The sequence below is a fragment of the Haliotis rufescens genome, unplaced genomic scaffold (assembly GCF_023055435.1).
Source record: "Haliotis rufescens isolate VD_foot unplaced genomic scaffold, xgHalRufe1.0.p SCAF_69, whole genome shotgun sequence".
In the NCBI taxonomy this organism is placed as follows: domain Eukaryota; kingdom Metazoa; phylum Mollusca; class Gastropoda; order Lepetellida; family Haliotidae; genus Haliotis; species Haliotis rufescens.
Window position 1 is genome coordinate 835,000 of NW_025964360.1, and position 12,472 is coordinate 847,471.

General features: G+C 39.7%; 1 long non-coding RNA gene across 2 annotated transcripts; it reads right to left on the minus strand.

Annotated features, from left to right (window-relative positions):
- Window positions 1-6,576: 6,576 nt before the first annotated feature.
- On the minus strand, window positions 6,577-10,979 carry LOC124148698. Of its 2 annotated transcripts, XR_007218914.1 has the most exons (3): window positions 9,955-10,979; window positions 9,639-9,729; window positions 6,577-9,557 (listed from the first exon to the last, which is right to left on the minus strand). It is a non-coding gene; the product is annotated as an uncharacterized LOC124148698 (long non-coding RNA). The 2 variants fall into 2 exon arrangements; XR_007218913.1 differs by having other exon boundaries at window positions 6,577-9,729.
- Between the last annotated feature and the right edge of the window lie 1,493 nt (window positions 10,980-12,472).

Sequence of the window (12,472 nt, forward strand, 5' to 3'; positions counted from 1 at the left end):
CTCACTCACTACTATGAACTTCCACCCTTGCCAAACTAGGCGTCAATTATGGAGGTGGCTCTTATGAATACCGTAACCTTGGCCTAAGGAGACGGTGCTAATGCCAGGGGGATTCTGGGATAGACTTGGTTCCCATGGTGCTGACTAATGAGGAATGTCACATTCTGTTTAAGCTTGAGAGCATGAGTGCCCACTATGCAGAGTGGCGTCCCTTGGGCACGCCAGAAACCTATGATTGTCTGTTCGAAACAATGTTCGGCCCGATTATGTTTCTATAATAATGTTGTTATATTTTTGCTGGACTAACGAGTCTATGCATAGTCCAATCATAATCGTGTTACGAAATCGACATCCGGTTCGTAAACTGCCATACAGATCGATTGTAGGATTTGCAAAGCATGTATACCGCCAACTCGGCATCAACAAATATTTTCCAAATCTGTTCATGTTTTTAATGAAGGTGCTCACCTGATTTGACGCATTTCACGAAGTAAGACTCATTTAATTACAATGTAGATCTTGAGTACCGATCAGATCGTTTTCTTTGAAGCAAATGCAAGTGGTATTAGAGGTGGAATCTGTTTGGTCAAAAAGAGGGACAAAGAAGAGGCATAACTTGTAACAGCCACTGATGGAGCTACGATTGAGCCCAGAAATCCCAGCCTAGTTCGGCAAGGGAGGAAACTGGACTTTTACAGTCAGTTAACTCCCTTGCCTCGGGTAGATGCAGCTTGATAGGCGGTCCATGGATATTGTTTCTGGTGGTGTAGAGATTTAACTGACTTGTCTTTAAGGTTTTAAGACTATAGATGTGCCAATGCTATATATAATAGCATTGAACATTGGACTGCCCATGCATAGGAATAACAAAAAAATTATTTCGCTTCTTGATTTCTCAGAAGAAATATGTCATGGGCAATAGCTTTTCTTAGAAACGTGTATCATATATGGAAATTATTATTTCACAGGAAAATGAAGTATCAGTTGCTGCAATGAGATATTTTTATTGGTTTGCACAGGAAGGAGTGGCGACCGTGAAGTAGAAATGATTTGAATTATTCTGTGTCATTCAGGTGGCATACTTGTCGAAAATTAGTGTGCCAATTGACACTTTTTGGTTAAATCCTGAAGTTATTTTTCATTATTACAGTGCAATATCTTCATTTATTTGAAATTCTGCAGCCTATGAAATATTTTTAGTGCATTATCATTCCATCACTGTTCGATAGTCATTGGTAAATATTTATTTAACTGATCACTAAAGAGGGAATTCATTTTTAGCTCAAATGAACTAAACGTTCATAAAGCTTGTTAAAGCATTGGTGATTGTAGCCATTGGATAAGACAGTCAATGATTTAATGACAATACTCTCAAAGTCACACAACATGAAACACTTCAGTGCTTACCAATAAATGCTGGATGAAATTTTAGTTCAAATGATTTTAAATGTAATCATATAATATTTTAGAAATTAGAAACAATTTGCAAGACCTACAATGTCAGTTGAGCTTCTAAGCTCATGGCTCTATTTTTAGTTAGAAAAATATTTATTTTATGAATAATTTTATAATTTTGTTTTCCTTATGGAATCTTGTTGTCATTGTTGTTTATGATTCTGATATAGCCACTGAATATGTTATCGTTGTATAGTCAGGGTTGATATAGTTTCCCGGAAGCTAGTATTAGATGGCCTAATCAATATGGTGTAAAACAAATCAGGTGTCTCTGAACAAAGTTTGGCCAGAAAGTGGTTTGTTTTAGCCCACTTACCTGACAGATTGCTACCGGAACGCTTCACATGTTATGTTTTGTCTTTGTGCATATTTCAGAATTTGGAAACACAACTAATCTGTCTCAGTTCAACATCCTTTTTGTGATTTTTTTAATTTTATATTTGATAAGGCAAATTTTGTTAAAATAATACTTATATCAGCCAGACCAATTTGTGTTAATATTTTAAATTTTTTTTTAAGTTTCACATTCTCATTAACAACAGATCTTTGTGCTCGCTACCACTAAACAAAGATCTGAAGACATCCATTACGGGTCACGTCAGAACGACCTTTCATCCAACCATTTAGGGCATCGCTTACCATGTGTTTTCTAATCATACCGACCACCGTCATATAGCTGGAATATTGCTGAGTGCGGCGTTAAACAACAAACAAACAAACAAACAAAAAATCTAATCATGCCCCCTAGAAAACCTTAACACAGGGTATTCTGAACAACAGTTATGGGCTGTTAAACTTTTTCCATCTTAATCGTCTTTCTTGCGCTTCAATTTGATAAACATTTCAAACGGAAGATACTTTCCTTAGACCTGGGAAGTACTGCCATAGAACCTCGGCATTCCAGAATTTTCTTTTGTTCCGTTTTCAAATTTTGAATCAAGAATATTGTTATTGTTCATTAATTTGGTTGACAGTTGTTTCGGAAGTATGTATAAAAATTTTGCTGGTTAAAAGGAATTATTTTGATACTTTTGTAGCTTATTAACTTATGAAACGTCATCGTCCCCATGGAATTTAATTGTAGAGATTGGATGATTGTGTATGTTTTTGTCAAGGCTATATTCAAAATGGCAGCAATTGTTTATATATCCCTCATGATATCCCTTGTTTTAAGAGGAAATTGATGATAATCTCTTGACTAGATGGAGATAGAACTGTTTCAGAAGGAGGTGTTCAGAGTTCACAGATTCTCCATTGTTTTACCCAGTCGGTATCGGCAGTAGCTGAACATTAATTTGAAAGATTTAAAAGTTGTTTTTGTTGTTTTCTGAGAAACCAGTGATAACTAGTTTTTAATAAAAACACATTTGTTTTCATTCTTCCTGATAGTGGGGTAGTCTAATGGTTGAAGTGTGCATTCATCACGCTGAAAGCCTGGGTTTGATTCTCCATGTGGTGCCCTGTAGTGATGGCTGGAGTACTGCTCAAGATGGCATATAACCATACTCTCTCACTCTGGTTCTGTCCTGTGAAGATCCGGGGTAGAATAGGTCTTCAGCAACCCATGCTTGCTGTAAAAGGCAACTATGCTTGTCGTAAGAGGCGACTAACGGGATCGGGTGGTCAGGCTCACTGACTTGGTTAATGCATGTCATCATATCCCAATTGTGTGGATCGATGCTCATGATGTCAATCACTGGGTTGTCTGGTCCAGACTCAATTATTTACAGACCGCCGTCATATAGCTGGAATACTGCAGAGTGCGGTGTTAAACAACAAACAAACAAACCTGTAAGGACATGGGGTAGGCTCATGGTTAAAGTATTCGCTCGTCAGGCTGGAGACCCGGGTTCGAGCCTCCACACAATGTATGAAGCCCATTTCTGGTGTCCCCTGCCGTGATATTGCTGGAATATTGCTAAAAGTGGCATCAAATCTGCTCACCATACCCGTGCTCATGTGTTTTATCTAAAAGACTCAGATCTCAGGCTTTCCTCTCACATTAAACCATCACACCAGATATATCTAGTATAAAGTTCAAAGCAGTGATGGTGGCAGAATTCAATATTGCAAACATTTGTTTGAAATCACATTTAGGGTTTTGTAAAGATGTTCTTGTCATGCTGCCAATACCGCAGTGACAGTATTTGAAATATTGAATGTATTCTCTTTAACAGCTTTCCTTTCATTTCAGCGGTAAGTCATTAGCATATGTGATTCTCTTGAATTTTTAAACATGACCTTGCACTCTCTGGGTTTCAATGTTTTCAGTATTATTGTCATCAAATGTGTACATAAAGTAATATGATTCACAGAAATATTGATAATATAATCATTGTAAAGTCAGTGTGTGTTGTTGATGAATATGTTGTCTATCCGTATAAGTCATAAAGGCCAAAAATAAACATAATCTATCTGAACTACTCATTTGTTTGGTTGTTGACTTTTTAGGAGCTGTATTTTTTTTTTCAAAATGCCACACTCGACCTGTGAAGATTCGGGGTAGAATAGATCTTCAGCAACCCATGCTTGTCGTAAGAGGCGACTAACAGAATCGGATGGTCAGGCTCGCTAATGCGGTTGATGCATGTCATTGATCCCAATTGTGTGGACATGATGTCAATCACTGGATTGTCTGGTCCAGATTCTATTATTTACAGACCGCGGTCATAAAGCTGGAATATTGCTGAGTGAGGCGTAAAAACAGCAAACAAACAAACAAAATGCCACACTCAGCAATGATCAAGCTATATGACGGCGATCTGTGAACAATCAAGTCTGAAACAGCCAAACCACTGATGACATCATGGGCATTGATCTACACAATTATTGGGATATGATGACATCAACCAAGTCACTGACCAACCAGATTTGTTTTGTCACCTTTCATGACAAGCATAGACTGATGGATTCTTACCTAGAACCTGACCGCCTCCGTGGTCTAGTGGTAGAGTGTCCGCCCACTAGAAGGTCAGGGGTTCGATCCCCGACCGCGTCATACCAAAAGGCGTTAAAAGATGGTACTTGTTGTTACCCTCTCTGGCGCTCGGCATTAAGGGGCTAAAACAAGGACTGGTCGGCTAGGAGTCAGTATACTGTGTCTGAGTGGGGTATTCATGTTAAACTGCGGCATGGTATCTCAGTGAGCTAGCACTATAAATCAGCATCAGTCCGGACTAGTACAAGCAGCCACACACACACACGTGCATGCACGTCGCTATTTAGAAGTGCAATAATCTTGGACGCGATGTTAAACCCCATTTCACCTCACCTTACCTAGAATCTCCATGGGTCTTCAGAGGCAGTGAGACAGCTATGTTGACTTGAATAATTGCTCACAGAATCAGTCAATAATTCAGGTGAGCTACAGACGCTTTTTGCTCTATTTCGTACACATATTGTTATGATCTCCTCAAAGGTCAAAGAATACATGTGGGTCCAGTTGTCTAAGTTGCAACAAGTTATAGTTCTTAGGCGTGCCAGAATCCCATGAATGTGAGTTTGAATCCCTGTTAAGATTCCTAGTTTGTCGTTGCTGATCATCCCGAGGCAAGAGTATCCACTAGCCTTTTCATCAAAGACTTGTTTCAACCATTGCCAGATCAAGCCCACTTTCCTGTGCTAAATATGATTGGACATATTGATAGTCCTATCAGAATGTTTCATAAAATCAACACGACTGGTACACCTTCTTATAAAAGTGATTTACCACTGCCTGAATATGTCTTGATCATCTTTTGATCAGGGATGAACATGCAAATGTTTTCGTTATCTGATCAACTAGGTCATTTTCTATGGTAGTCGCCATCTTTGCGAAGCTATACGAGATAACAGCGATCTGATTGGATATCGCATTTTCATTACAAGGGGCACAACTCTGGATCCATGCGAGGTGGCGCCAGGGTCGAGCCAAGAAAATGGCCTTGATGTAGCAAGGGTAGAAACTAGGCTTTGATATAGGCTAGTGGACATGCTTGCCTCGGGAAGACGGTCCTGATGGGTGTCATCAAGGTGGTAAATGCATCACTCCTGATATGTGGATATAACTGAAGACTCAGTGTGAAGACCAACTCGCTCACTCCAGGTTACACAACCCTATGGAGCACAATCCAAATACAGAACAAAACTTTACTGCGATTTTTTATTCAAAATCGTATGACTTTTGCAGATTTTTTGGTATCTATGCCGATCATGTGCAACTGACCACCAACATTTAACATTATTGTGAACATTTAACATATTCAGGGGTGAGAATCTTACAAATTTTAGTGACCACAAATTTGTCAAAATCTCATGGCTTCACCCCACCCCCCCACCTAAACACCCACAAATTATGGACCACACTCCATTGCAAAGAAGCTTTGGCTGAAAAGGAAAATATCCATTTCATCCCTGCATAGTGCTAGCTCTGCAGATCATAACATGTTTTTCGGTAATTTTTCTGGTCACTTGTGTAAGCCCAATGTTCAGGTGGGTTTTTGAAGTGCAACTGTCGAGCAAACAGAATTTTGAAATGTTTGATCTTTGAGTTCTTATAGGGTTTCGGTATCTGCACTTCTAACATATATTCTAAATATTTAAATGCACAGATTTTGTCAGGAATTTGGACCAGAGAATCCAGCCCTTGCCCATGCTGTTGGAGTATGACACACAATAAACCAAGTCAGTGAGCCTGATGGCCCTCATCTGATAGACAATTCCACTTACAGCAAGGGACTACCTACATCTTCCAGTGGATAGAGAATCCTGGAGCGCGAGGTTGAGGGGTTTGATCCCCAGCCGTGTGTTGTTTAACGCCGCACTCAGCAATATTCCAGCCATATGACGGCGGTCTGTAAATAATCGAGTCTGGACCAGACAATCCAGTGATTGACGTAATGAGCATCGATCTACTCAACTGGGATACAATGCCATGCATCAACCAAGTCAGCGAGCCTGATCACCAAATCCTGTTAGTCGTCTCTTATGACAAGCATTGTTGCCTTTTATGACAAGCATGGGTTGCTGAAGACCTATTCTTCCCAGAATCTTCACGGGTTTTTCCAAATCACCTCACATCGTGGCCTGGGAACTTCTTCTGACCCTAACTCCAGCATTATCCATAAAGAACACAACACCAGATTCATTTTGAGAGGTTTTGGTTTTAATGGCTATGACGATGAACTTTGAACACAAAGTTCTGCAATGAGACAATGACATATCATTCAAACCGATTATGTGAACATCAGTGATTGCAGTTGTTATCCCTGCCAACACTTGGGCGCGACAACCGTTGACATTGTAGGCTGCAAACAACAGGAATGGAGTTCATGCTATGCGCTTGTATCATAATATATATATATATATGTATATGTGTATATCTTTATCATAACTCGATAGTCACTACTACTTACAGTATGTACAATCAACATAAATAACTTCAATAATCTACAAAACCTTTGGCCAATGCAGATCCATAAAACATGATGGCATATCTACAGTCTACTCCAGCTGTAACAATACAGGTAATAGTCATGTAAAAATACATGTACGGCCACACTCTCGCAGTCACCAGAAAAACAACAACTACGCTCCGCATCTGTCGGCATCCACGATAGGGGGTAATGATACAGTGATACACAGTCGCTGATATGACAGAATTAACTATCCTGTGGTAGTCGCTTACTTGATACATACTGGACTATCCTGTGGTAGTCGCTTACTTGATACATACTGGACTATCCTGTGGTAGTCGCTTACTTGATACATACTGGACTATCCTGTGGTACAGTCACTGACTTGATACATACTGGACTATCCTGTGGTACAGTCACTGACTTGATACATAGTTGACTATCCTGTGGTAGTCGCTTACTTGATACATACTGGACTATCCTGTGGTACAGTCACTGACTTGATACATACTGGACTATCCTGTGGTACATTCACCAACTTAATACAAACAATCCTGTGGTGCAGTAAGCCTTGATAGTTCTAACAGTTATCATAAATGATATCTCCAAATAAATTACCTCAGTGTTCACCAGTGGTCTCTTCGACCTTACGATCAAATGGATTATGGACCATTGCTCCTTGCGAAACTTACACAGACATGCTGAATAACAGGTTATTGTAAACTGGGATTTGAACCCAAGACCAGCTGATCCTGGTATTAAAGGGAGTTTACTCTGCACAGCCAGTCATGGGACCTTAGATGCTGCTTACACTTTGAAAAGATCCTAAACTTGTCCACATCCAGTTGAATACACCTTGAACGCTTCCTGTATTCACTTTCAGTGTCAAGTAGCTAGATATGTCCCATCGCAATGTGTATCACATCATCAACACCCCTATCGTTACCATGTGGCAAGTTTTCAAAACACAATATTTGGCTGTCACAATTACAGGTGCCCATTTCCTTTGAACTTGTGACTTGGTATAGTCTGAAAATTCAAAGCAACAACTCATAGATCATTATGTCGTCTACCTTTTCACATCATTCTCTGAAAAGTGTACATAGCAACAGTTTGCATATTTATTCAAAGAAATAGAGAAAAATCAAATTCCAACTTTGCGAATGTATATTTTCAAATTGTCAGTAGGGATCCAGGTCTTTCCAGACAATGTAAGCATCTACCAAGATTTAAGTTTTCAGAATTATCACAAGCTTCCTTAAAATGTTCCCCTATCGTAAATGACTTGCCAAGATGGAAGTTCATTTTCAAACATTCTCTACTTCACAGATCGATGACACTTCACAAAAATGAAGAAATCTGATATCTAACCATTCTGAGCATACAATACCACATTTTCAAAAAACCTGTGTAAATATTCAATATAGCCAAAACACGCCTATTTTAGAGGTATCTTATTATGGTTTGACACCCTTAAATATCCTACCAGAACATTCCCCAAATGCATGTTCGTTAACGTCACGGTTCCTCTTTCAAACATCCTGAAGTGTTTATCTTAGGACAGAAAGTACCGGTAGACAACTCTTGTCTAATGTCATTGTTTTTGTGGATGTTTTTATACCTTACCCAAGTCAAAATGGGCTTAAACATCAGATTTTATCACACACACTATGTACAAAAAGAGGCAGCGTTTAACATTGCCAGAAGCAGTCAATTGTAGAAACAGGGCAATCTATACTACTCGAATGTAAGGACCACCGAACGCCTTCATATTACTATACTTCATCTGTGATGGCATAACAGATTAACTATAGCAATATGACAGAACCAGCTGGTCCTTAACTTATTTTGAGTGGTATAAGAAGATCAAGCAGTATCAAAAACATGAAGTTATCGTAATGTCATCATTGTATTTCTTGCATAGCAATAGAGAGCACAATTAGCCAACTGAAAGTATATCTAGTGGGTCTTCCTTTCACCATGTAATCATCAAATTTTCCAGCTTACATTGGCAATCACGATCGTTGAAAGTTGCAATAATTAATCTCATGTTGATCTTTAATCAGCTACAATCATGGACACAAAATACTACCCGATTTCGGACGAGCTAGATCAAAGCAACGGCTGGCAAAAAAAAATGTATTGCACCATTTGGGTCTTCAAAGATAGAAAATATCAAGTGTCATGCCGTTTGAGTTATAATGATGAAACATATATTTGAAAATTAGACCAGACCACAATATTATTGTTGGGCTTGAAAATGTATGATCGCTTCATCTACATAACAGAAACTTTTGGTCTGGCCTTATCGCTGATCAATAGCAATGAAACATTACATCTAGTCAATGAGTTCTTGGGATGAAGCTGACAAAAGGATGATACATCACATGGCTACATTGTGATGGACACAATGAACATCCACAAATCATGCAGAAGAAGGCACCGCAGGCTGTGCTGATAACCTAATAATAGCTTGTTAAAATCTATAACTATGCTTCTGGTTCCAACCTTACTGTCCTTGAAATCTTCAACATCAGCTCTGACCAACTTGATTTAATGATTTACCGATTTCTGAGAAGCTAATAATGAATAACAGGAGGCAAGACAAAAATAATTACGAAAAGTTTTCGGGGTTGAATCGAAGTTAAAATCCAAAACAAAATTATCAAAGATAAAAGTTCTGTTATACAATGTTGTACCAGGCAACACCTGCATGTACCATGGTACCATGTTGTACAAGACACCACCATGCATTTATGTACCATGGTATGACGTTGTACCAGGCTACACCTGCATGTACCATGGTACCATGTTGCACAATGTTGTACAAGACACCACCATGCATTTATGTACCATGGTACGACGTTGTACCAGGCTACACCTGCATGTACCATGGTACCATGTTGCACAAGACACCACCATGCATTTATGTACCATGGTACCATGTTGCACAATGTTGTACAAGACACCACCATGCATTTATGTACCATGGTATGACGTTGTACCAGGCTACACCTGCATGTACCATGGTACCATGTTGCACAATGTTGTACAAGACACCACCATGCATTTATGTACGATGGTACGACGTTGTACCAGGCTACACCTGCATGTACCATGGTACCATGTTGCACAATGTTGTACAAGACACCACCATGCATTTATGTACCATGGTACGACGTTGTACCAGGCTACACCTGCATGTACCATGGTACCATGTTGTACAAGACACCACCATGCATTTATGTACCATGGTACGACGTTGTACCAGGCTACACCTGCATGTACCATGGTACCATGTTGTACAAGACACCACCATGCATTTATGTACCATGGTACGACGTTGTACCAGGCTACACCTGCATGTACCATGGTACCATGTTGCACAATGTTGTACAAGACACCACCATGCATTTATGTACCATGGTATGACGTTGTACCAGGAAACACCACAGATGCTGTTGTGACATGTTTCATCACACCTCTAATTGCAGCACCAAATTAACAACATCAGCAACAGCTACTGAGCAGCCCTGGTAAGCAACATTTCCACAGAATGGGGTGGGATGAGGATGTAACAAATACCGGTACAGTTATCAAACCATTTCAGGCTATGGAACCAGTGACAAGCAGAAAATAGGAATATTTTCAGAATAGTCTCAACTTGAGATGCATTAATGAAACAGACCAACGTGACTTAAGCAAACAGCAATATCATCTCCAAATAAACAGAAGGAGTAATTATGAGAAACTTATGTAAAACATCAGATGGTGAGTGTCATGCAAAAAATCATTTTCCATAATCAGTAATTAAGGTCACAACTGCTTAAGGTATTAGCAGAAAAACTTACTAAATAAGCCAACAAGCAAAGCAGTGTATAAGTTAAACTGACAAGCTGTATTATCACAGAAATATATAATATGCATTGTACTGTTGAATCTCTTCCATGCTGCCCCAATATGCCCTTCACTAGTCAACTCATGGGACTGAGCAATACCTAGCAATGCTTTAAAATAATCAGTGATCAATTGTTTGATAGGCATTACTTAGAAGTTGACGAATGACAAGGTAGACACAATGTTATGGATACAACTTCTTTAATACTGTAAAAAGCAACATTTTGGTATAGATCCTTATACCGTTGTCAGGCAAGACTGAATGAGGGACATAGTAGAGAATATATATAGTAGGTGGAGGATTAACAGTAACAACAATTGCATACATGAGTGGGATAACATGAGAAAGTGTTCTCTGTCCATCGTGTTGTGACAGTATTATCCTTCTGTTGTCAACACTTGCTCATGTTATCCCACTCATGTATGCAATTGTTGTTACTGTTAATCCTCCACCTACTATATCTATTCTCTACTATGTCCCTCATTCAGTCTTGCTTGACAACGGTATAAGGATCTATACCAAAACGTCGCTTTTTACAGTATTAAAGAAGTTGTTATCCATAAAATTGTGTCTACCTTGTAATCAGTGATCAGTTTTCCTGAATTCTTACATCAAGTAATATTGAATAGTCTTATCTGAGGAAATATTTCAGTCATATTGACTGGACAGAAATTGTAACCAAACAGTTACTGAAATCCAAGGTCTCGTTTCACAAGTTGATCTTAGCAATACAAATGTTGTAACTCCCATACTTTAACATAGACTTAACACTGCAGCACAATGATCATATTGTGAAACAGGTCTTAAGGTGGGGAACTTGGATCTTGTCATTTTAAAATCTGTGCCATTGTGAAAGAACACGATACAACTATCTTACTTCACAACTATCTCTCCCCATGCAAAGTAGAAGGCCCAACATGACATCAGCGTGTCTGTATGCCAGTCCATTCAGCATTGTGTCAGCATTCTAGCAGACATAATTAAAGTTAATGTCCTGTTGAATAGAATACAGCTATGATCATATACATTTGTTGAGGTAACGTCTTGAGCTTCAATCACATAATCTGACAGACAGCATATCATTAAAAGAAAAAAGAGAAAGGTTTCCTTCTCAGGTTTTATCTCCTATAAAATGTTCTCCAGTGCAGCATCCCTTACATTATCATCAGTGCTTGCAATAGAGGTACTTAACCTAGCATCCCGAACCTCACACAGCACTGCCAAACACTTGCTCCATGCATTGTTGTTGGCTGCCTAGCACAGTGAGGAGCTGTGACTTGTGACAGCAATAGTAAAGAGCACTGCAAGGGCTAACACTGTGATGAGCTTGCTCCACTCAGGGTCGTTGGCTGCCTAGCACAGTGAGGAGCTGTGACTGGTGACAGCGATAGTCAAGAACACCGCAAGGCCTAACACTGTGATGAGCTTGCTCCACTCAGGGTTGTTGGCTGCCTAGTAGAGTGGGGAGCTTTGAGTGGTGACAGCGATAGTCAAGAGCACCGCAAGGGCTAACACTGGGATGAGCCTGCGTCCACTCAGGGTTGTTGGCTGCCTAGTAGAGTGGGGAGCTTTGAGTGGTGACAGCGATAGTCAAGAGCACCGCAAGGGCTAACACTGGGATGAGCCTGCGTCCACTCAGGGTTGTTGGCTGCCTAGCACAGTGAGGAGCTGTGACTTGTGACAGCAATAGTAAAGAGCACTGCAAGGGCTAACACTGTGATGAGCT